Source organism: Schistocerca nitens, chromosome 2 (assembly GCF_023898315.1).
Source record: "Schistocerca nitens isolate TAMUIC-IGC-003100 chromosome 2, iqSchNite1.1, whole genome shotgun sequence".
Taxonomy (NCBI): domain Eukaryota; kingdom Metazoa; phylum Arthropoda; class Insecta; order Orthoptera; family Acrididae; genus Schistocerca; species Schistocerca nitens.
This window is the reverse complement of record NC_064615.1, coordinates 948,481,589-948,506,105: the sequence shown is the minus strand read 5'-3', so window position 1 is coordinate 948,506,105 and position 24,517 is coordinate 948,481,589. Positions and strand designations below refer to the sequence as shown.

General features: G+C 39.7%; 1 protein-coding gene across 1 annotated transcript in view; it reads right to left on the bottom strand.

Annotated features, from left to right (window-relative positions):
* The window catches only part of LOC126235466 (protein Wnt-10b-like), a 676,160-nt gene that overhangs the window by 628,151 nt on the left and 23,492 nt on the right, over positions 1 to 24,517 (bottom strand). The gene's annotated exons all lie outside the window — the stretch shown is intronic.

Here is a 24,517-nt window from a genome sequence, read left to right as displayed (position 1 = left end):
ATTTAGAAATTGGTTTCGTTTATAAAACACGTGAATGTCAGACTCAGATTCATTTGAAGAATCCTCAGGAAAGGAGTACAAAACCCTCTCTCGAGGTGGCTCAAATGGCTCTGAGCACTATGGGACTTAACCTCGGAGTTCTTCAGTCCCGTAGACTTACACCTACTTAAACCTAACTAACCGAAGGACATGATCATACACATCCGTGCCCGAGGCAGGATTCGAACCTGCGACCGTAGCAGCAGCGCGGTTCCGGACTGGAACGCCTAGAACCGCTCGGCCACAATGGACGGCTCCTCTTTCGAGAGATTGTTTGTGTGTCTGAGAGCATTGCTATACAGGACTGATGGAGAAAACACAGAAGATCCAAAGAAGAACAGCGTATTTCGTCGCAGGTCTATTTATTGAACTGTACGAAATAGAATCGTCATTTCTTCTGAAGGCTTTGCGTTAGAACGTTCAAACTCCACGGTTGCCGCGGGGCATAATGGGAATTAGTATGGTTTGGTTTAGCGACGAAGCCCACTTTCATCAGGATGGGCTCGCCAATAAGCAAAATTGGCGCACTTGACGAACTGAAAATCCACATCTCATGATCGGGATGTCTCTTAACCCTCAACGGGTGACTGTTTGGTACGCAATGTCCAGTAATGGAATAATCGGCGCGATATTCTTTGATGGCACGATGACTATCGAACGGTGATGATTTCATCCGAATTATCCAAAGTGATCCTGGTTTCGACAAGATGTGGTTCATGCAAGACGTAGCTCGAACCCATCGTAGCAGGAGACTGTTTGATGCCCTGGAGGAGCTCTTTGGGGACGGCATTCTGGTTCTAGGGTACCCAGAGGCCACTGGCTCAAATGGTTCAAATGGCTCTAAGCACTATGAGGTCATCAGTCCCCTAGACGTAGAACTAGGTAAACCTAACTAACCTAAGGAAGTCACACACATCTATGCCCGAGGCAGGATTCGAACCTGCGGCCGTAGCAGGCGCGTGGTTCCGGATTGAAGCGCCTAGAACCTCACGGCCGCAGTGGCCGGCTAGGCCACTGGCATGGACGTCGATTGGCCGCCGTATTATCCGGATGTGAAAACTTGCGACTCCTCTTTGTGGGGCTATATTAAAGACAAGGTGTACAACAATAACCCCAAAACCATTGCTGAGCTGAAAACAGCCATTCAGGAGGTCATGGACAGCATCGATGTTCCGACACTTCAGCGGATCATGCAAAATTTCGCTGTTCGTCAGCGTCACATCATCACCAGTAATGGCAGGCATATCGAACATGTAACCTAAATCCGAATATCTGTAGTGACGCTTACATGTTGAGTAAAGCGTGTGCATGCCGTAGCGCAGCGTAACTGTTCAAATATGTGTTTAATCTTATGGGACTTAACTGCTAAGGTCATCGGTTCCTAAGCTTACACACTACTTAACCTAAATTATCCTAAGGACAAACACACACCCATGCCCGAGAAAGGACTCGAACCTCCGCCGCGACCAGCCGCACAGGTAGCGTAACTAATTTACGTTTCTTTTTCATACAGTTCAATGACTGTCACCCTGTAGTAGGTACGAAAGTTTTAGACGTAGTTTTAGAAAGTCAACACACGGAACGACATAATCCGTAAACTTACCAACTCACACTGGGGAGCAAACCCTGAAATTCTACGTGCATCATCCCTGGCATTGTGCTTTGCTCCAGCTGAATATGCATGCCCCGTCTGGAGAAGATCGACACATGCCCAGAAGCTAGACGCAGCACTGAATGCCTCATGTCGATTAATCACGGGATGCCTGAAGCCTACAAACCGTGATCTCCTTTATATGTGTTCTGGAATAGCCCCCCCCCCCCCCCCCCACAGATCAGACGGCAAACGTTGGCGATGGCCGAACGAAGCAGGCAGTGCGAAGATAGAAGACATCCCCTGTACGCATATCAGCCAGCGGAGGCAAGACTTAAATCTAGGAAAGACTTCATAAAAGTTGAACGTCCACTAACCGAAAGTCAGTCTACAACTAGAGAATCAATGTGGAAACAGAAATTGGATAAAGGCAGTCTGAAAAGTTGGAACATTAAAGAAAAACTTCCTGCTGGATCACAATAGGAATGGAGAGTCTGGAAGAGCCTAAATAGACTTAGATGACAAATGGGAAGATCACAGGATAACCTGATCAAATGGGGATACGCCGAAGAAGAGCCCTGCCAATGTGGAGGAAAACAAACCATGACACACCTGCTGACCTGCCCATCTTTGCTGGCCCCATGCACTTTCCAAGACCTGTGGTTGGCCAACGACGCTGCAGTGAAGTGTGCCGAACACTGGAGAGAGATATGAGCCTTGCTTTAGACAATAATGACGACTTACAATATGTGAAGATCATGAATGTATATACACTCCTGGAAATTGAAATAAGAACACCGTGAATTCATTGTCCCAGGAAGGGGAAACTTTATTGACACATTCCTGGGGTCAGATACATCACATGATCACACTGACAGAACCACAGGCACATAGACACAGGCAACAGAGCATGCACAATGTCGGCACTAGTACAGTGTATATCCACCTTTCGCAGCAATGCAGGCTGCTATTCTCCCATGGAGACGATCGTAGAGATGCTGGATGTAGTCCTGTGGAACGGCTTGCCATGCCATTTCCACCTGGCGCCTCATTGGGACCAGCGTTCGTGCCGGACGTGCAGACCGCGTGAGACGACGCTTCATCCAGTCCCAAACATGCTCAATGGGGGACAGATCCGGAGATCTTGCTGGCCAGGGTAGTTGACTTACACCTTGTAGAGCACGTTGGGTGGCACGGGATACATGCGGACGTGCATTGTCCTGTTGGAACAGCAAGTTCCCTTGCCGGTCTAGGAATGGTAGAACGATGGGTTCGATGACGGTTTGGATGTACCGTGCACTATTCAGTGTCCCCTCGACGATCACCAGTGGTGTACGGCCAGTGTAGGAGATCGCTCCCCACACCATGATGCCGGGTGTTGGCCCTGTGTGCCTCGGTCGTATGCAGTCCTGATTATGGCGCTCACCTGCACGGCGCCAAACACGCATACGACCATCATTGGCACCAAGGCAGAAGCGACTCTCATCGCTGAAGACGACACGTCTCCATTCGTCCCTCCATTCACGCCTGTCGCGACACCACTGGAGGCGGGCTGCACGATGTTGGGGCGTGAGCGGAAGACGGCCTAACGGTGTGCGGGACCGTAGCCCAGCTTCATGGAGACGGTTGCGAATGGTCCTCGCCGATACCCCAGGAGCAACAGTGTCCCTAATTTGCTGGGAAGTGGCGGTGCGGTCCCCTACGGCACTGCGTAGGATTCTACGGTCTTGGCGTGCATCCGTGCGTCGCTGCGGTCCGGTCCCAGGTCGACGGGCACGTGCACCTTCCGCCGACCACTGGCGACAACATCGATGTACTGTGGAGACCTCACGCCCCACGTGTTGAGCAATTCGGCGGTACGTCCACCCGGTCTCCCGCATGCCCACTATACGCCCTCGCTCAAAGTCCGTCAACTGCACATACGGTTCACGTCCACGCTGTCGCGGCATGCTACCAGTGTTAAAGACTGCGATGGAGCTCCGTATGCCACGGCAAACTGGCTGACACTGACGGCGGCGGTGCACAAATGCTGCGCAGCTAGCGCCATTCGACGGCCAACACCGCGGTTCCTGGTGTGTCCGCTGTGCCGTGCGTGTGATCATTGCTTGTACAGCCCTCTCGCAGTGTCCGGAGCAAGTATGGTGGGTCTGACACACCGGTGTCAATGTGTTCTTTTTTCCATTTCCAGGAGTGTATGAATGAATAACTATCATTTACTTGTATTTGTAATCTAGCATATATAGCGTAATAATTAATTACAGATGTAGCTCAGACACGATTAAATAAATAAATAAATAAAGGTACGAAAGTATCGCGAAAATGTTGATCCAACACCAGTGGCAGACGCGAAAGAAAAGCTCAGTAATACGATATGGTTTATTGTTAAAATCTCTAGAGCGTGCGCCCCTAGAAGAGTAAAAGTATATACTACTTCATCCTACGTATCTCTCACGAAAATAGCATGGAGGGAAAGTTAGAGGAATTCGAGCTCACACGGAGGATACCGACAATCGTTGTTCTCGCTGATGATTCGGGACTGGAACAGGAAAGGGAAAGGGGGGAGGGATACACAAAGTACCATCCACCACACACAGTAAGTAACTTCAGCATTATAGATGTACTGGTGTAACGTCAGGAATGTCCCAGCGGAGTTTGACAGGACGGCTTCTGCTCTCTTGGCACTTAAACGATCTGATGGATAAAAATGACTGTAATCGAGACTGTTTGCTAATGACAGGAAAGTGAATTTATGTTTGGGGCGATGAATGGGAGCTGGCTTTAAGAGTCGATAAATATAAGTCATCAATGATACAGATGGGTAGAAGAATAATTCTTGTGATGCTCGATTACAATGTTAATGGTATGCAGTTTCACTCAATCACGCTGGTTAAAAGTCTACTGGTAACGTTGCAAAACGGCCTGAAATGGAATGAGACAGTTGAAGCAATTCGGAGGCGACCTGCTAGATTTGTTAGGGGTCGGTTTTATTCGTACAAGAGGTTTACAGAAACAGTCGGTGAGCTTAGCTGGGAATCTCTGGAGGGAAGTAGACGGTCTTACTGAGAAACTCTGTTACCGTGGTTTGGAGACCCAGCTACTGTGGCAGACTGTAGAATGGTTTTACTCTCCTAATATTCTTTTCGCGTAAGGAAGATCGGTCATAGCAGAGTCATAGAGTTTGTTTCACTCTCGTTCCATTTGCGAGTGAAACAGGAAAGAGATTCACTAGTTGTGGAAAGTACCCTTCCCCAATCACAGTAAAGCGTCTTGATAAGTATGTTTGCAGATGCAGAAGACTGGAAGCAAAAGTGAAGACGCCGTCTACGGACTCGAGGTATAGTCGAAAGTATAAGTCCTTTCTCGGCGATAACGTGCCACCTTTGTGTCTGTTTATGTGTGTGTGTGTGTGTGTGTGTGTGCGTGTGTGTGTGAATGGTTCAAATGGCTCTGAGCACTATGGGACTTAACATCTATGGTCATCAGTCCCCTAGAACTTACAACTACTTAAACCTAACTAACATCACACAACACCCAGTCATCACGAGGCAGAGAATGTGTGTGTGTGTGTGTGTGTGTGTGTGTGTGAGAGAGAGAGAGAGAGAGAGAGAGAGAGAGAGAGAGTGACAGAGAGAGGGAGCGAGAGAGAGAGAAACCGATTTAGGCTGCAAAAATGTGCGCTCATTTTAAGAATAGTCGAAACTGTGTGGATGGCTTAGTAATTTTAACAGTCTGTGATGTGTTTTAACGCGAAAATAGGGAAACAGTCCAGAATTCTCCTAGAAAAATGAAGAGAACCTTCATAAACTATCTTTACTTTGGCTAGGGTACCAAAGAAAAGCTCAATACTGCGTAAGGATGATCTGCTCTTGGGAGGGGTCAGCTGCTTAGTGCTACAACCCATACTTGCAGATCTTCATCCTAGTGTTACACTAAAAGTAAATCAAGTCAAAAAACCATAGCTGCATTTACGGAGGAAGGTAGTGCACCACAGTTGAAGCCTGAACATGGTGAGCTCGTATCTACATCTACTAGGAAAGCCAACGCAAAGTGCATGGCAGCGGGTACTTCTGATATTACTACTACCAACCCCGTCCCCGGTTCCCCATCCACACCACTTTACCTGTTTCATTTACGGAGGGTGCGTGGGCAGAATGACTGTTAATAAGCCTCTACATGATTACCATAATTGTCATTTACGGACTTGTATGTGGGAGGAAGTAATAGGGTGCCAGAGCTCTTGGGAAATCTCTCTGCGACGCACAATGCCTCTCTTTTAGAGTTTTGATAAGCATCTCCGTAACGCTCTCGCAATTGTTAAACGTAATCTTGACTAAAAACATAGCTCTTATTTTACGTATTGGGTATAAATAGGTGGAAAAACATGGTACTGTATGACTACGTGAGTCTAGAATAATGACTGAAAGCGTGAAGTGGATTAAAGTCGCTGAGACAAACTGCTTGGGAGGACGCGACCTCAGCCAGCTTTGGAAGCTTGTTCAACGTGTTCAAGGCTTTGCCTGCCTCCTGGCGCGAACTAATTCGATACGACAGAACGGATCGGATGATTTGTCTACACGTTCTGACACACATTCCCCCCATGGTGAAGCTACGCCACTGTGCATATTACCAATCTTAACTTGGAGAGACTCTCTATCCACTGATAGTTGTCATTTTTCTGTATGTCTTCTAGCTTGTGCGCAGTCGTCTTCTGAAACCCTGGGAGTACTTATGAATAACACCGTACTTTGAAACTTCCAGGCAGAATGAAACTGTATGTAGGACCGAGACTCGAACTCTAGACCTTTGCTTCTCGCAGGCAAGTGCTCTACCGACAGAGCTACCCAAGTACTACTAACCACATTTCCTCACAGTTTTACTAACGCCAGTACCTCATCTCCTACCTTCATTCCGAACATTGTACTTTAGCTGCCCTAACCACAGGAAAGTATCAACCTGGCTACTCGCACCACTGTTAGAATGAAACAAGAACTTAACTCGATTGTGTTAATTCTTGTGATTACGTTGAAGAGACCAGTTCATTTTTTGTCACTTTACATATTTAAGTGCTATCATTAAACCCAATGAAATTAGTGAGTTTAATAAGTAAGAAATTTGTGGAACATAAATTATAATTTCTTTGTTGAAATACATCCAGTAAGTTTGAACCAGCTATATTGGTGTATCCAGAGAGGAAAAAAAAAAACATATCCTTGGATCGTGTGCAGTAGGAGTTGTGTTGAAACTCGTTCTACTATTGCCATTTTTGCTTGCCATGTTCTGAAATGTTCGAATGTGTGTGAATCCCTAAGAGACCAAACTGCTGAGGTCACCGGTCCCTAGACTTACACACTACTTAAACTGACTTATGCTAAGAACAACACACATCATCATGCCCGAGGGATGACTAGAAACTCCGGCGGGAGGAGCCGCGCAATCCACGACATGGCGCCTCTAACCGGGCGGCCACTCCGTGCGGCTGCTTGCCAAGCTTTCACTACTAACGACTTCAGATTCAACAAGGTCATAATCTACAGCTTCCCTCATTCTTGTGATAGAGCTTCTCCACTTCTCTGTTACGGAAACTACACAGTGACTACTGCTCATTCGTGCAACACTATCACGAGCATGCTGGACATAGCCGGCCAAAGTGGCCGAGCGGTTCTAGGCGCTTCAGTCCGGAACCGCGCGACCGCTACGGTCGCAGGTTCGAATCCTGCCTCGGGCATGGATGTGTATGCCGTCCTTAGGTTAGTTAGGTTTAAGTAGTTCTAAGTTCTAGGAGACTTATGACCTCAGATGTTAAGTCCCATAGTGCTCAGATCCATTTGAACCGTGCTGGACATGTCATGGTAATGTAATGAGTTGATATTTTGCCTCCTTACATGATGAATTAACGTAATTAATTTGGTCTACTAGATTAACATATTTGTATCATCTGGGATCGAAGATTTATTGATCGTACTGGCTGCACAGGACAGTTTCACACTAACAACTGTAGTACTCCATGCTTCACAAAAGCAATTTTTGCGCTTACTAGGATAGCGTGAGAGGCTGAGGAAGCGACAGACTTTGGGGAGTTTGGAGGCTAGCTGTGAGTTTTTTCTCAGCAGCTGAAGGACAGGATTTAGACCTTGCTGCAAAGCCATCCTGTGAAGTGGCCCGCCGTGCATCACCTCCCTTTGTCAGAGGCCCTGGTGGAAGTTGAAAGGGGGCAGTAAAGATAGCCATATAACAAGGGCCACGTGCTGTTTTTCAGCTCTGTTGGAATACGTCTATCTCCACGCAGGTGTTTGGGGGTCAATATCTAAGAATTATTCCTACACAGAATATTTTCTGTCAACAGTTCAGAGCTGGCCTGTAGTTTCATGTCTAGAAAGAGTAGGAGGAAGAAAATGTGTGTGAAATCTTATGGGACTTAACTACTAAGGTCATCAGTCCCTAAGCTTACACACTACTTAATCTAAATTATCCTAAGGACAAACACACACACCCATGCCCGAGGGAGGACTCGAACCTTCGCCGGGACCAGCCGCACAGTTCATGACTGCAACGCCTGATACCGCACGGCTAATCCCACGCGGCAAAGTAGGAGGAAATCAGGTTTTAACGAAGGCTGTCATTGCCTGGGTAGAGTCCACATTAGTGAACCGACGTTTGCTTGCTGAACAGGGTATAATTTGTTTGAGACATTGCTGGCAATGCGTCCAGTGATCACTCTCAAACTTAGTCTGAGAAATTGTCGAGTGTGCCACTTGAAGTAGAATCGCTTCGTTTCTCTATGAGCAGAGGAACAAATCGATGGAGATTTAGGCATTTCGAAGTGCTCACTTACGACTGCGCACTCGAGTCTATCGTCTCCTCCTAGCAACTATGGAACCAAATTGTCTTGACTCACAAACGGGCTCTGTAGTTGAGTATCTTCGAACATAGAAGTTTGCAGACGTCAGCTATGCGCTCTGCATAGTTAAATTCACACCTGCACATTATACTCCCCCCCACGGCAGCTGCAGCCTCCTGCAGATTGATGCAGATTGATGTGACAGACGTGCTCTCACTCAACTATTTATGGTGATACATGATTCAAGGCTTGAAAAATAGGGAACAGTAACTATGCTTTGTTTCGCTAGATTGTTCTCTTAGCTCTCTGTTGCCACCACCAGTCGAGGTGGAGGTTTTTACTAGCAAAAAGGCTAGGTAGTATCAAACATTTAAGTGTTCCTGCCACGAGAATGGGTCAGGAACACCATTTTTTGCACAGAAGATAGGTGTTGTGCCAATCTTAAACTTAGTCTGACTTGTAGGACTAATCGAATGTTGTAATTATACAGATTCTATTTTTCAGTTTCCTTGATTTTTTTTAATAAATGTCTTTATTGCATCCTACTGTTCTTATTTAACTAGGATTAGTCTTAACCCAACTGATCCTGAATAGGTTATTTAAGAATATTCATCAATTAAGATCAATTAAATAAGTTTTGTCTAACGTGTGAGGTCGGTCGATCAAAGCAGGGCTTTTCCATTAAGTTTCGGGTGTGCAGCCGCAAGAATTCTCCTTCTTCTTCTGATATTTCAGCTGTATAACGTCGAGCCATCTTCAGAGTGAAAAACGGATTTGCTGCTCCGAAAATCTGGAGTTTACAAAATTCCATGTGAATGTGGCCTTTCTTACATTGGACAAACAACTGGTACTGTCCAAGAAAGATGTACAGAACACCGGAGGTACACACGACTTTTACAGCCTAACAAGTCGGCAGTGGAAGAGCATTGTATTGACACTGGTCACAGTATGTTGTATGACAACGTCGAAATTCTGGCAACTACATCATCTTTTTGGGACTCGATAGTGAAGGAGGCAATTGAGATTCGCTTGACGTCGAATTTAATTAATAGAGATAGTGGTTTCAAACTTGATAAATCATGGAATCCGGCACTTGGTATAGTAAACTAATAAAGACGTCATCACAGTGCAGCTCACAATGATATACCAACATGCCAATACAGATCGACTGCGGAGTCATAGATGTAACTCGCGCGCTGTGCACGTCTCTGCCGCCGACCAACGTCTACGGCGCATTTGCATCTGTGGCCGCATGTGCAGTTGCGCGGTACACGAGCATAATGGGATGAAGTGAGCACTGGAGCGGCAGACTTGCGGCTCACTCTGAAGATTCACAAAAAGCAGGGCTTGTCGGATTGCAACACAATAAAATCATGACCCACCCCATTGTTATGGTATTACAATTCAAGAACTGAACACAGTGCATGTAAGACGACGAGACAAAATATTAGTCCCCCTTGATCTAGCATAATGGTCGCTTGGACCATTGTAGATAGTTTAGAACAGGTACCAGGATGTCATGTTGTCCTCCGCCTCTAACATTAATCCTGGAAGCGAAGTGGCATATGTGTGCCAGTCGGTTGTATGGAATCAGCGCAGTAAGATGAGATGACATGGAGATATGTCGTAATATCAGAAAGGAGCAATCATGTTTGGACATGTCGAAGATCACACCATGAATGGAGCTGATTGATCTGTTGGAGTATAAACACGTATTGTAGTGATGTGCCACTTATTGCCTTGTAACACTGGCATAAAAACAGTGATCTTGAACAGATCCCAAGTGACAGGTACTGGAGACTAGTGTAACACCACGGAAATGACAATAAATTTCAAACGCATCTGGGATTGCAGCTGTTAGTGAACGCTGGTTCATTACAACTGGAAAGGGAACTATTGTGACCAGACGAAACAACTTTCGTCTGCCCAGAACGTTGGTTTATTTGATTGCTCTGGGAGAAGCCACATCGACTAGAACACATGAAATTTCCTTAATTGCATAAATGAATAAATGATTTACTTAAGTCTGACACAGTTCTTTGCTACAGGAATGCTTGGTAATTTACATCTGTTATTGGCTATAAAAGCATGGCATAGATTAAAAACTGTTCTCTTGCACCACAAAATGCAACGTTTACGGAAGTACATTTAATCAGAAACTTTAACTACTCATTCGTCCTACACTAAGACGTTGACTGCAGTGGCTGAAGTCCCGAATTGGGCTGAACTCTTCCATGCTGGACACTATATTGACATCTGGTGTGAGGGGGCTGCAATTCTGACAGTGGGCCTGGCGTAGTATGTCATTGCAGACTACACCGCGTTCTAGCTAATGTGTATGGTTTCGATTCGCATTGCCGACTTTAGTGTGGCACCACGATCTCAGTACGGTATAACATGAACTGCTTGCAGTGGATATCTGGAGTCAGGTGCCTCGTAAGAGACCTTTCACACAACAATATATGAAACTGCACCTCTTCAGTGGGGTCAAACAGCGTAGAAATTAGGTAGTACTCGACTGTAGATGTGTAACATGGTCCAGCGAGTGTCAGCTGTGCGTACTTTCTATTGATGTGTCCTCCAACCAAGGCCCAATGAAACATTTAGGCCACCGTATGTGTAGGGTTTAATTGAGGCCGAAGGTGGTTCTGTGGTTTTCTGGGGACGTTCGTCATACCATTACTTGAGCCTTCTCATTCAGATTTGTGTGTACATGAACAAAGGTATTGATGGCAACATTCTAGGTGATCAAGTGTTGCCCTTTCTTCCACATCTTCATGATGACTAGCTGTGGACACTCACGACTTCCAGAGTCGGTGTGTTGACAAGGCTAGGCTAAATGTATACATTCTTGGTTTGGTGAACGGTCAGGTACTCTATTACACCTCGAGTGTTCTACTAAATCCTCAGACATTAATCCAACAGATAACGTCTGGGACTGTTTGGAACAGTGCGCGAAACATAGCCATCAACATGGACACAATTTGATATTTCTATGGGATCCAATCATCAATGAATTGCTTCACCTGGATATGGTATGTCTGAAGAAATTTCTGAACTCTCCTCCTCGCCGATTGAGGCTATGATCTAGTCGAGAAAGGATGGTTTACATACTTATAGCTCTAGTCTGAAGAGGATGGGGCATATAGTTAGTCATGGTCTTATAGTAGAAAGAAATTTGGGGAAACCATTGAAAGACAATGGGGCTTAGAGTCATCATTCCGCCGATAACATGACTAGCCTGTTAACAATAGTCAACATTGTTCAGTTTATCTTTAGTGTATAACATTGCTATGTTTATACATTCTTGTAAAGAAATTATTTCTTAATGCAAAGAGCTAGAGCTACACCAATTAATCATTTCTTAATACGAGTCACTGCACACAACACACACACAATCACTTGATATCAGGACCACTACATCGTGGTTTGACAAAAATAAATAAATAAATAAAAAATAAATAAATAAATAAAATAAGGAAAAAGCTTTTTATGTGTGAAATAGTGTTGAGAAATAACAGATACGTTTCATCATAGTTTAAGTGTGTTCCATTTTTACCATACCCCTACTTGTATGCTCTTAGTCCATGGTTCTCAGCCTTTTTCCTTAGGGACAGACTAACATATGTTTCAAACTTCTATGACACCTGTGCAAGTGATTTTTTTCCTATATGCAAATAAGCAAACACATAAAGTACATACAATACTTTTCTATTGTTACACATATAACCATGTACAGTTATAGGCAACACCTGGGCTACTTCAATGAAGGATTTTGCAATAAATTTTTTGTGTTGTACGTATTTTACCTGTGGAATATCAGAAAATATTGAAAACGTCATGAGATACCTGACATGCATTCACGACACAACAATGTGTAATGGCACAGCGGTTGAGAAATTTTGATCTAAGAAATCCTTAACTCTGTAACATGCATCGAATAACAGGTATTTTTATAGTAATTTCTACAATACCTTGAGGCAGTTATTTCTTTGCATAAGGTGCTGTTTTGAGGTTTTTGTATAGTCTTTGTTGGTAAATGTATATGTAGTGTAGATCTGTTTTCACAGACATGGACAGAGATGTTTTTGCAGTAATTATCAAGTTTGTTTTATGTGTATAGCTGATTGTAATCACATGCTGTAGTTAAATTTTCTCTTTTTTAAATACATATTTACTATGACCCCATTACCGTTTTTTAACATTACACTTACCACCCTTTTCTTTATTTTGCACATTTATTGCCCAGAAATGAAGTACATAGTGAGAATTCAGTGTACATTTCAATGACTTGTAAGTAAAAGACATTCGCTGTTACACCTTACTGACAGGACTCTAATGGCCCAATATGCTGACTAAACTATATTTGCAAGTATTTTTGTGTGTTCACATTTCTCCAACAGAAATCACCCTTCATTCCTAGAAGTTATAGGAATCTTACACAGTCCATAGGTGCACCATCGTCACTGAACTTAACAGTGTCAGTTTTCCTCTTCAAACTGAAATTAACAGAATTTGTTTTCTTCAATTTAACTTATTTGTGTACTGAAAAAAGTAAATACCAATGAGGATACCATTGATTTCTTCTGCAAGGCTTCTTTTTGTGTTTGCAGTGAGCACAGTGTTGCTACCAAGAGTAAAAAGAATTTTTCCCAATGACTCACCGACAAGAAAGTTATTGAAGTATGTTAGTAGCATTATTGGTCTAAATGTGGTACCAGGAGGAATTATTATATTAATTCATTTTGAATATGCTTCATTAAAAGGTTTGCCTAATTTGAAATTTGTGTTACTTCAACTCTCGATATCTGAACAGAACCACTCATTGACTATACTTCTTACTTTAAATGATTCTATCGTACTTTGCAGAATCTTACAGTTCATAGGTCTTGCACAGTTCTAAAAATATGCTTGTGACATGCTCAGCCTTGTTAAGAGCATCAAGTATCACATTTTGAAATTATACAATGGCCAATCTTATACCTCTTTCATCTCCAACCCAAAAGACATGCACTGAGGAATTTTTATTCATTCAAATAATTAGTTGAACTACTTCTCATAATTCCTTTAATTGTCTTTAATAATGAAGGCAACTGGGAAATTAACCTGTAGTTCCTTGTCTTCTGCATTGGCTTTATTCAGTAGAGGAAAGATTCCCATCTTTTGTAAATACTCTGCAAAGTTCCTTGATGGAACAACTCATTTATAGTGCTTGTCAATGGAGTTATTATGCTCTGCATATATTCTTTTGGTACATATATTGGTACTTCTTCTAGGCCTACTGACATTTATATTTTAGTTTTGGCATTTTCAGTGACTTCATGACCAGTAGTTAACAATGACATTGTTGTATTTAATGTGTAGTTATTTACAAGTCTTACACTGGTTTTATGAAATTTTCTTGTACTTTCTCTACAATATGTGAAACACAAGAATTTACAAAGTTTGATAAATTCTATGGATCATCGACATTATATATTATTTTGTCATTGGATGTTTTTTGTAGTCATTAATGCCATTCTATAAATCGTTTTGTACCTGTGAAAAAATTTAAAAACTCTATTTTTATTGAAGTGAGATACTTAGGTGTCTGGATGTGCAAATTCATTGCAGTTTTGCCAATAATCTCAAGTTAACATCAGTTTGTTGCTATCTGATGAGCACTGGCGAGTAGATGATCTTCATATTCGAATATGGCTCTTATAGTCATACACTGTCGTTATAAGACCTTACAGAAGTACATTAAATAGAAAAGACAATAGTTGAATAATCAAATAAATAAATAAACGGATAGCGATCATTCAAAGGAAAATATAGGGAAATGATTCTGCAGAATTATAATGTCGACTACAACAGATAAGTTATCCTTGATTAAATGTTTATTCAAATCATCATACACAAATTGAATCAAAATGGTGTCCTCACATACTGTTAACTTCTCATATTACTGAATCAAAGTCCACAAGTCCACTGAATGTTTAATTTTTTTACAAGCAGAGCATTTCACAGTCAGTTTACAGTATCAGAGTCAAAGCTTGGAACTGAGTAACAAAATCACAAAATAACTTGTAGTGACAATCATAAAGCTTAGCAGCTACATATAAGTGTTTAAATATTAACAAGATTTCAGTGTTGTCAGATTTATTCAATCACTAATAACAAGCCTATGACTAATTTCCCCAGCATTTAAAGTTCAAAATATTTGCAGTCCTGAACTGGTACACATCAAAAATTTATTGATTGTCTTTGTTATATCCATAACTGCAACTGAAACTAGTCAATACAACATCTTTACATCGCTTTCATCATTGACACTGCAGTCCTACATTAATCAAGTGATCATCTTATATACACAAAGTTACCAAAATCTCCTTAAACAGTCATATGAAACGATAGAATAATATGATGGGAATCTGCTGTTGGAGATAATCAGTATTGCATGTGTGGAGAAATCATGGTTTTAGTTCTCCTTTTCAGATTATTCATGATATAATTGATAATTCTTTACTTATTTGATTAACAATAATAGAGACTTGTTTTATCATTATTTCTCAACACAAACTACGAAACAGTATATCTGAAGCACATATGGTGTTTCTGTATCATTTGTCATTAGTTTTATAGATAATTTTGCTAGTAACCTTGCAATAGCATGGGGAGAGTACCCTATACCCAAATTTCGAAAATATTGTAATTAGTCAGTTACTTTTGTATTCTGAAGTTTTAAAAATATGCATTTTCTCAATCAGTTCTACCAAATTCCATACATGTCCAAAATGTTTCAGTTAAACTTATCCAAAAAATATAAGTCTTAGTAATAAATGTCATGTTCCTCAATGAATTACACGTTCAACATTTTCATGTTCAGGACCTTACTTACACATCAGTATCCCACTAAAAAGTATTTTGTGGGTAAAAGTTGACTTTAAAGTACCACACATTTGATAGTATGTATTATTGAAAAGTGTGTTGAAATTTCTAACATTGTACTAAATCATATTTTCAGGCTCTTGATTCTACTGACAGTATCTCTTAAAAAGTATCATGTCAATATAAGTCAGCAACAATCAATGAATCATATTAGAGTTTGAGCTCAGTTCCTATGCTTGCAGAAAAATAATAATGAGTTAAGGATAGGTCTACATTTTTGCAATTACACAAATTATTGTTTGTTTTATCACCCAGACATGTTTCATCACAGCTGGCTGGCAGCCATAGGATGCACACAATGTGAAATGAAAGGAAAATAATGAAGGAAAACACTGAGAACGCCACAGTAGCAGTGAAGTTTCTTTGATACAACAAAACAATAATTTTCGTACTTGCTAAAACGTGGACCCATCCTTAATTCATTAAAATTAACGGATTTTGTTTTTCTTTTCCACTTTTTTGTGGTTCCCCCTTCCTCCCCTTGGTTGTGAATGTAATGGAAAATGTGTTGTATCTAGGTTTAAGTGTTTATAACTTTGTTAGTAATAATTTCTTTCACATGGTGATAATCTTAGTGAGCTTGTCTCACTATTGCGAATTAGACGTTTTCTATAGATTTTTCATTGCAAATCTGTAAGCAGTTCTGGTATTTTAAAGTGAATATATTTGTTTCAGTTTCAACACATTCAGTTCCTTGGCCTCCTTGGCTCGATTCCTCAAGCATATGGCGGGACACACTCTTCCTTATCCACTTGCAATTTCCAGGTCGCTGAGTCCTCGCAACACACTGAGCAACCCCCAACCGCTCATGGTTTGTTGTATTAGCGTAGCTGCTCTGCCCTGACCTGTGCATGATTTCCCTGGCCCAGCCACACCACAACAACTTCCCAGCCACATACTGCTCAACTAAATATTCTGCCTAAATATACCATACTTAGTGGGCTTGCCACTCAAAATGTCGCCAATGTCCTTTCTAATATCTGTAAATATCCAATCGTTCCTGTGAGACATTGCAACTGATGTGAATGTCTTCAGATCTGTCGTTACAAAATTCAGTTCAAATTATATCGAGAACATAGACATTTCGCGTATGCATCAACCCATCTTTGACTTGCTCGTTCTCTTGAAAAATCATGCATTTTTACTTTTGATAAGCAGATTCAGAAAGATGTAGGTTGCAGTAGTTGTTTGGAGAGGAAGTCTCTCACACAAGATAGAGTAGCATGGAGAGCAGCATCAAATAATTTTTTGGACTGAAGACCACAAAAACAACAACAACATATTTTATGGGGCTGCAGTTTAGGGACTTTTTCTATAACTGATTTTACTGTTATTATTTGGCAGAAGTGTTCTGAGGATGGAACTTCTTTTACAGCTACATGATACTCTCTTCTGTTTATATCTGTGCCCACATAACCGATTAACAACACTGGTGTGACCATTATTACAGAATTGGCCAACAGGAACATGCCAAAACTATAAAAGTGTTCATGAAATTCGTACTCATTTTATCTGCAATATTGGTATTTATATTTTTCCCCAATAAAAATTACATTAATATTGGTGGATGGAACTTCATATAGATCTTCTGCAAATTTACTATAACTACTATATCCACTGCCCTCGCAAGGTATGCGATACACTAAAAGTTCTTTTCTTACTGAAGTTTTGTTAATTCAATGACTTGTTAACTGATCAGCTGATATATCAAAGATTTTGCTTCATTGACTATATTAATGTCATGTTTTCTGATACAAATGCATGATCCTTCACCCTTTGAAGAGGGCCTATACTAGTTGTCTCTGCTGTTTCATTCAGTAATAATAATGCATTTTGGATGTTTGTGTTTCTACACCAGTGTTCTGTGACATGTATATTATGCAATTCAAACATTGTAGTTCAAATTCAAATTGTCCATTTTGTAATTATTTGTTGCAAGTTTTGATGTAGAATTGTTAAGTCAGGGAAACGTCCAAAGTTATGAGTATCAATTATTTCTTCCTCTTTTTGACATCTAATCAGTGTTCCTAGTGGTGTGATAGAATCTGTTTTGTGAGTGATTGCTATCTTTTATTATTTTTTATTACTTTTATCAGATATGGTGCTTATTTATGATCTTATATTACCTAATAATTTTAAATGGTGTTGGAATACACTTTTGGAGAGCATGAAAGTATCACGGATGAAACAAAGGGAGCGAAAGGTAGTCCATAGCTTGTACAGAAACCAGACTACAGTTAAAGGACATGAACACTAACTAGTAGCTGAGAAAGGTTTGGGACAGGGTTGTATGCTATACCTGAATTTATACAGTGTGTACACAGAGAAAACTGAGAAGGAATCAAAGAGAAATTAGGAAAGGGAATGAAAGTTTAAGAAGAAGAGTAAATCTGTAAGACTGATGACGACACACCAATACTGGCACGAATGTCAAGGACTTAAATTTTCTGCAGTGTAACCTTGCACAGAAATGAAACATAGATGACAAACACCTCAGACATGAAGAAAATACAAGCTTCTGAAAGATGGAGCTGCAAGGGAATGCTGCAAATAGGATGAGAAGATTGAATAACCAATAAAAAGGTATTCAACTGAATTCAGGTAAAAAGAAATTTACATCATAACTTGACTAAAAATGCTGGTCAGCTCATATGACACATCCTGAGGCATCATAAAATCGTCGAGTTACTAATGAAGGTAAGTGTGGGGTATGAATGGTACAGGGAGACCAAGGCCTGGCTACGATAAGCAGTTTCAAATGTATGTAGGTTGCTTTACTTGTGTAGATATGAAAAAATGGCGTGGAATAGTCTAGTGTGAAGAGATGCATCAAACCAGTCTTCAGACTGAATGCCACACCTAAAAAAATGTTATCTTGTGAATGAAACAAATTAATGTTGTAAAACCCTGTAGCTAATAACATTCATACTTGATGCACCTGATAGGTATATCATACAAATGACATCACCAACGCTCTCCTTGTTCATATTCTCGTACCATGATTAACAGACAACTAAATGGACACTATGAAGAATTAAACCGATAAGGAAATTATGAAAAAAAGCATATGAAGAACCTGCAGAAAAAAATGGGATAAGTCACATTTTGTACATTTATTAGGAAAACAATAGAAACTTTGAATATTACAAAAAGGTACTTAAAAATTTTAATGGACTGTAACCAATGGGATTATATATCAAATTTAATGAATGTAGAGGAAGTACATTAGAAAAAATAGAAATTAAAATTATATGATAAAAAATACAAAACAAGCAACAAAAGTACACTGTGCAAATATCGTTGCCCGTCTGGTTAGAAGAATAAATTGACTACTCTATCAAGTACATCATTGTCATGGAAAGAACGCTCTAAGTCTATCGTATTTTTGTTGGCTTTCGTTCCTTCTTTGTGTTGCTTGGTTTTCGATGTTTTTTTTTCCATTAGTCTTAGAGCTTGGTTCGTTATCTGATAGATTGGAATAGAAATTTTTCATGTCTTGACCACATGGCTGTTTAAATTCTCGAAGGTCTCAATATTTTTTTATAAAACAGTGGTAGAAGCTCTGAAAATAAACCACTATAATTCGTTACTTGCAAAAACAGTCTTGATTTACATTACAAAAAGTTTGATATTACAAAACACTTACTATTATTTCCTCAATGAGACCATAAAAATTCGTCAGGTCCCTGCAGTTAATACTCAGGCTCGACATCTACTAGTAGACTACCACAAGACTCCAAATCTACTGGCATCCAGGTTCCAAGCTAAATGATACTTTATTTGAATGGCTTATCTTCCCTCAGAATCAGAGCTTCTCTGAGCAGTCGTGTCATGAAAGACCACTTCGATATGAATATGCTTTTGAAAAGGTCATCCAATCGCGTACAATTTATTGTTGAACAGGAATGGCTTCTTAAAGCCTTGAATTTACTCTTGAGGTTTCAAAAGTGTTAATCCTTTCTTCTGGTATTTCGCTAATGAGTTTTCTTTTTTATCAAACCACAGTTTTTATCGCATTGATGTACAAATTTCATCTTATTGGAAAGACTATTTGAACGATATCTGACCTCTTGATGGTAGGAATGTTATAATGAATGTACAAGAGCACTACATGATTCTTAATTTGTCCTGGGTGCGAATCACAGAATATTACAAGAAAAATTACTTTGTGATCAAGGATTTCAATCACATAACTGTGCGAAAAGCTAATAACGTCATTCACTCCTTGATCCAGTACATCTTCAGCGTAAGTATAAAATATTGCATCACTGTAGGACATTTCATAAGTGTAGAAACTGTAAAACCATAATTGCAGCTTGGAATAAATGTCATTAGTGCTGATGTTTGCCAAGACAAAGTTTTTGGAAAGTCCATGCATATTGCTTAATTTTCCATTATCTTTTTACTTTCTTGCCTTGCTTTCCACTTTATTCAATGAAATGTACGACCTTTAGCTTGTGACTTGGCTTCTTGACTAAGTACTTTAATTTTATTTTTAATTTTTAACTTTTCTTTCAGAGATATTCTGTGAAAGTTTTGCATCCTATCTTTTAACTCTACTCGAAATTTGTCATATGTTAAGGTCACCCAAATGGTAATATGAATGTTTTGTTAAATATTTTCTGGTAGGTCTCATTCACACGAAGAAGGTCAGGGTATTTTTCTGTATATATCTTATGACATTTTTTTATTCATTATTCTTCTTTCCCTTGTCATAGTGCCTCTTCTTTCTATTAAAAGCACCCAAGTGGTTTATGACAGCTGCCTACTTTTCTTTGGATAGTTTCCAAGGCCTATTAGCATGTATGCCTCTTTTGCCTTTGGGAGATACTCCAGTATGTTTTGTACTCGACTGTATAACTTGCACTCTGTGCTTTGTTATTCTATGGGAAGAAACGATGGCCTTTTGGTAAGGAGGAACTTCACTCTTGGTACCATTACATTTCATTCTGACAGTATATCCGAAAGAGCAACCTATGGCACTCTGGGCCTTCTTTGAGCAATTAATGTCACATAAATTAAGCTTGTTCGAAACACAGAAACAATGGACATTTTTAATCACTACCTAACTCATGAGGCATGGCCATGAAGCTCCTATAAACTTTCTCATTTCGCCATAATGTCTCCTCCTTTCAGTCGATTGATTAAAAGATAGCTTCTCACCTTCATCTTGTGATGATCCACATATTTTAAAAATCCTAAGAGAACCGCACCACTATCACACTTCAAACTAAACAATATTATTACATAAAAACGATGCAGAGTAAGAAATTCAAACAATCACATTTGCAGTCACAACCCAGCTGACCTAAAGGAGTAACATGAATTGTGGAAGCAAACCTTGGACTTGCCATGGGAAGACCAACTTAGAATGTCTTCTGTGTTACCACTAAAAGTGAAAACCTTTGTAGCTCAGTGATATGACATGTTATTTGAAAGTCATTTTCACTGCATTGCAGTCCCAATGGCAGACCTTTAGAATGTGCCATTACCTCATTTTCTTGTTACATGGGCTTCCCCTTTTCTTTACATGGTGCCTTCATATTGTAAAACAATGGGAGGTTGAAAACTAGAGATAATTAATACGATGGAGTCGGATTATGAGACTATCTATGAGTTTCACTGCAAAGTAAGGCATCTTAAGTACACATAGCATCACATCATATGAATCATCAGAGAAGGGAACCAGTTCCACACTCATATTATAAATATAAATGTGAAGTTGTTGTTAAAAATTGTGTCATGTGGTACACAAGTGTATCATTGAAGACAATTTTAGCAGAATAACCAAATAAACATGTGTATAAAATTACTATACAAGGTGATTTATAAAACATTATTCTTCAGGTGTACTTAAATTAAATACGCATTGTCAGTTATTATTACAAGGAAATAATCAGAAATAGTATTCATCCATGTGTTGTACAGTAGCAGTATCGAATGAAACCCTTAAATTGTTCCATTCTTAATATTGCTGCCAAAATGTAACAGTTAAGTCACATAATCCTTAAACAAATTACTGAATGATGGGCTTATACTCTCACTCTCAACTAAATTGATAAAAAAGCTTACATTAGAGGCTCCATAAATTCCAAAGGTGTATCACTATCGAGGTATTCTGGTGATCAATATGTTAGAGATGTCACTCTGCTCTGAAGTTCAATGCATCATTGCATGAACCCTTCTTTACAATATTTATTTCTTCATGATCTAATATTATACAGTTAATTGTACAGTTATTATAGTACTATCAGTAAAATACTTAGAGCATAGAAGCATGAGTTAATACTAAAAGTAAAACAATACATGCAAATGAAATGATAACAATAAAAAGGAACAATTTTCAGAGTTAGGTGACTTACTGAAAGCGCACATTAAGATTATAGTCAGCTGGCAATGTGTTTAATTAAGCTGAACGACAATCTCCAGGTGAGGAAAACCAATAAACATTTTATAGGTCATTAGATATGGGGCTAATGTGGCCTGTATCATCATAGTTTCATATGATGTGCTGAAGCTAATGACACACAATTACAGGATAATAAATGTATTAGGTACAGTGCTAATATGGCCTATATAATCATAACTTTACATGATATACTGAAGTCTTCATCTACAATTAGAGGCAAACAAGTATCTAACAACACCATATCCTCATGCCTGAAGCCCAAAACCCTGCCTGGAGCCAAAGTATTTATCACATCTTGTTTTCCCAAATTTACATTTTTAACCAGTTTCAAATACATAGATTGTCTGTAAACCCCACAAATTCACAAAATAACAAATGCTATAGAGTATTTAGTTATACTGTATAACTCCATTTCAAAGAATTGAATTAAAGTGACAGCACAATTCTAAAGTCATTGTCATATAGAAATCAACTAAGGTCTTTAACTAAACTGTATGTGAAAGTGTGATGTCCAAAACGTCAAAGCATTTATCATATATTTTTCCTCACATTTACTTTACTAAACTGTTTAAAACAAAGAGATTTCCCATGCACTTCCATGCAACTACAAGTTAACAAATTCATCAAAGTAGTCAATCACAATGGATAACTATGTTCTTAAAGAGTAAATTGAAGTGATTGCACATGTAATATACTGATGCTAGTGTCATACAAATGCAGGCACACAAATGCATCAGAATATGTAATCACACTGTATATGTGATGTTCTGTCATTAAACAATTTAAAACAAGGAGATTGTCAATGCACCCTTACACACACATCCACTCATTTCTGTGGATGTATACATACAAAATGTAACACTGTTGAAATAAAAAAAGTCCAGTTCCTAAGTGGTAATATACTCAGTTGTTAGACATCAACGTATGTTAAACCATGAGAGTATACCAGATATATTTGTGTTTGTGATAGAAACAACTTAATGCACAATGTTAAGTTGATAATGGCATAGATCATTATTAACAAAACAATTCATATTACCCTGGTGTGTGTTTATGGGTTTTAAGGCAGACAATCAATGCACATTTATGATTTGGATTACAATGTTCACTGAGTCTCAAGATTCCTTACAGTCTCCCCTATTCACGTACAACTGAACTAAATTTGTTTTGTTTCTATCAGTGATCACAAAACGTTTTGTCTGTAGACTGTTGGTTTTGGTCAGCAATGATCATCTCCAGATTTGCAGCAAAACATAGAAAAATGAATTACAACTAGTTGGGATTTTACATGTTAAAACAATTAAATATGCCATAATGAAGAGTATTGTTCCCATATAAGTGGAAAAATCCACTTAAAATATAATGATGTATAAGTGCTTCACAATATGTGCTTATTGTTTTAAGATGTAAACTGCCTAAATGTTGTAATTCATTTTTGCCTATTTTGCTGCAGATCTAAAGGTGTCATTGCTGAACAAATCTGGTAGTCTAAAGACCATAAATTCTGTGATCATTGAAACAAATAAAAGTAATTTATTCTACACTTCCTGAATATTGTTTTCATCTGTGACTATGTTGTAGCTTGTGAACCTTATGTAGTCCTGACTGATCATATTCGGATTTCCACATAGTTCCTGTTTTTACAGTTTATTGTTTATCTAAAAAGCAATTTTTACTATTCTGTTTCTGAAATCTGTCTTCACTACATAGTGTCACATCCATTGCTGATAGTCACATGTCACAGGACGTTAAGTTTTCTATCACTGTTCTCTTTAGACAAAGGTAATCTCATCCACCTATCTATCATAGTATCAAAATAACAGTGCTGTTACCTCATAGGGTGACCTGAAAATTCATGTGTACATCATATGAATGAGTAGTATGTATAGTTTCCACTGAGTATGGTTATTGTCAAATCACAAACATTAATAAAGCAATTTCCTTCTATCTCAGCTATGAAGTTCTTCTTAGGATGAGGTTCATTAAACCAGTCATTGACTCCCTGAATATCTGATACACTGCCACAAACAGCATAAGTATGTCACTGACGTAACTTTTGTACTAGAAAATCTTAATACACAATGATCACCGGTCTGTGAAAAATTTTGTCTGTAAGTTTCCCATGAAAATGTCTGCCAATGGTCCCTCTAGGCCAGGGCTTAACAACTGGCCGGTTTTGAGCGCGAGTACTCGCGTCTGCTCAGGCATGTGTTCGCGAGCAGGTGCAAGGTCGCGGAGTGGGGAGGGAGGGGAAATGCGCGCGCACGTTTGAATAGGGCCGCAGCGTGCCTATTGAAGTCGCCGTTGTGTAACCCCAACCATGCTTTCGCAGTTCAACCCCGTTGGGAGGAATTGTATCTGTTTACAGAAAAAAATGGTGTTGCAAAACGTTTAGTATGTCACAAAACGCTGAATTCTTTTAGGAAATTTAATTTGCAGCGACATTATATGTCGTACCACTCGAAAGACTACGGAAGTGGAAAATGTGATGGACCAGATCGTGCACAGGAAGTTATTAAACTTAAAAGGAAGCTATCCGAAGAAGATCTGGTCGACGAAGAAAAATCAACTGGGGCAGCTCTCAGAGTGAGTTACAAAATTTCTTTGCTTTTAGCAAAATCCCTGCGCCCCTTCACTGATGGCGATTTAATAAAAGAATGTTTGGTAGTTGCAGCGGAACATTTGTGTCCATCTCAAGTTCAACAGTTTC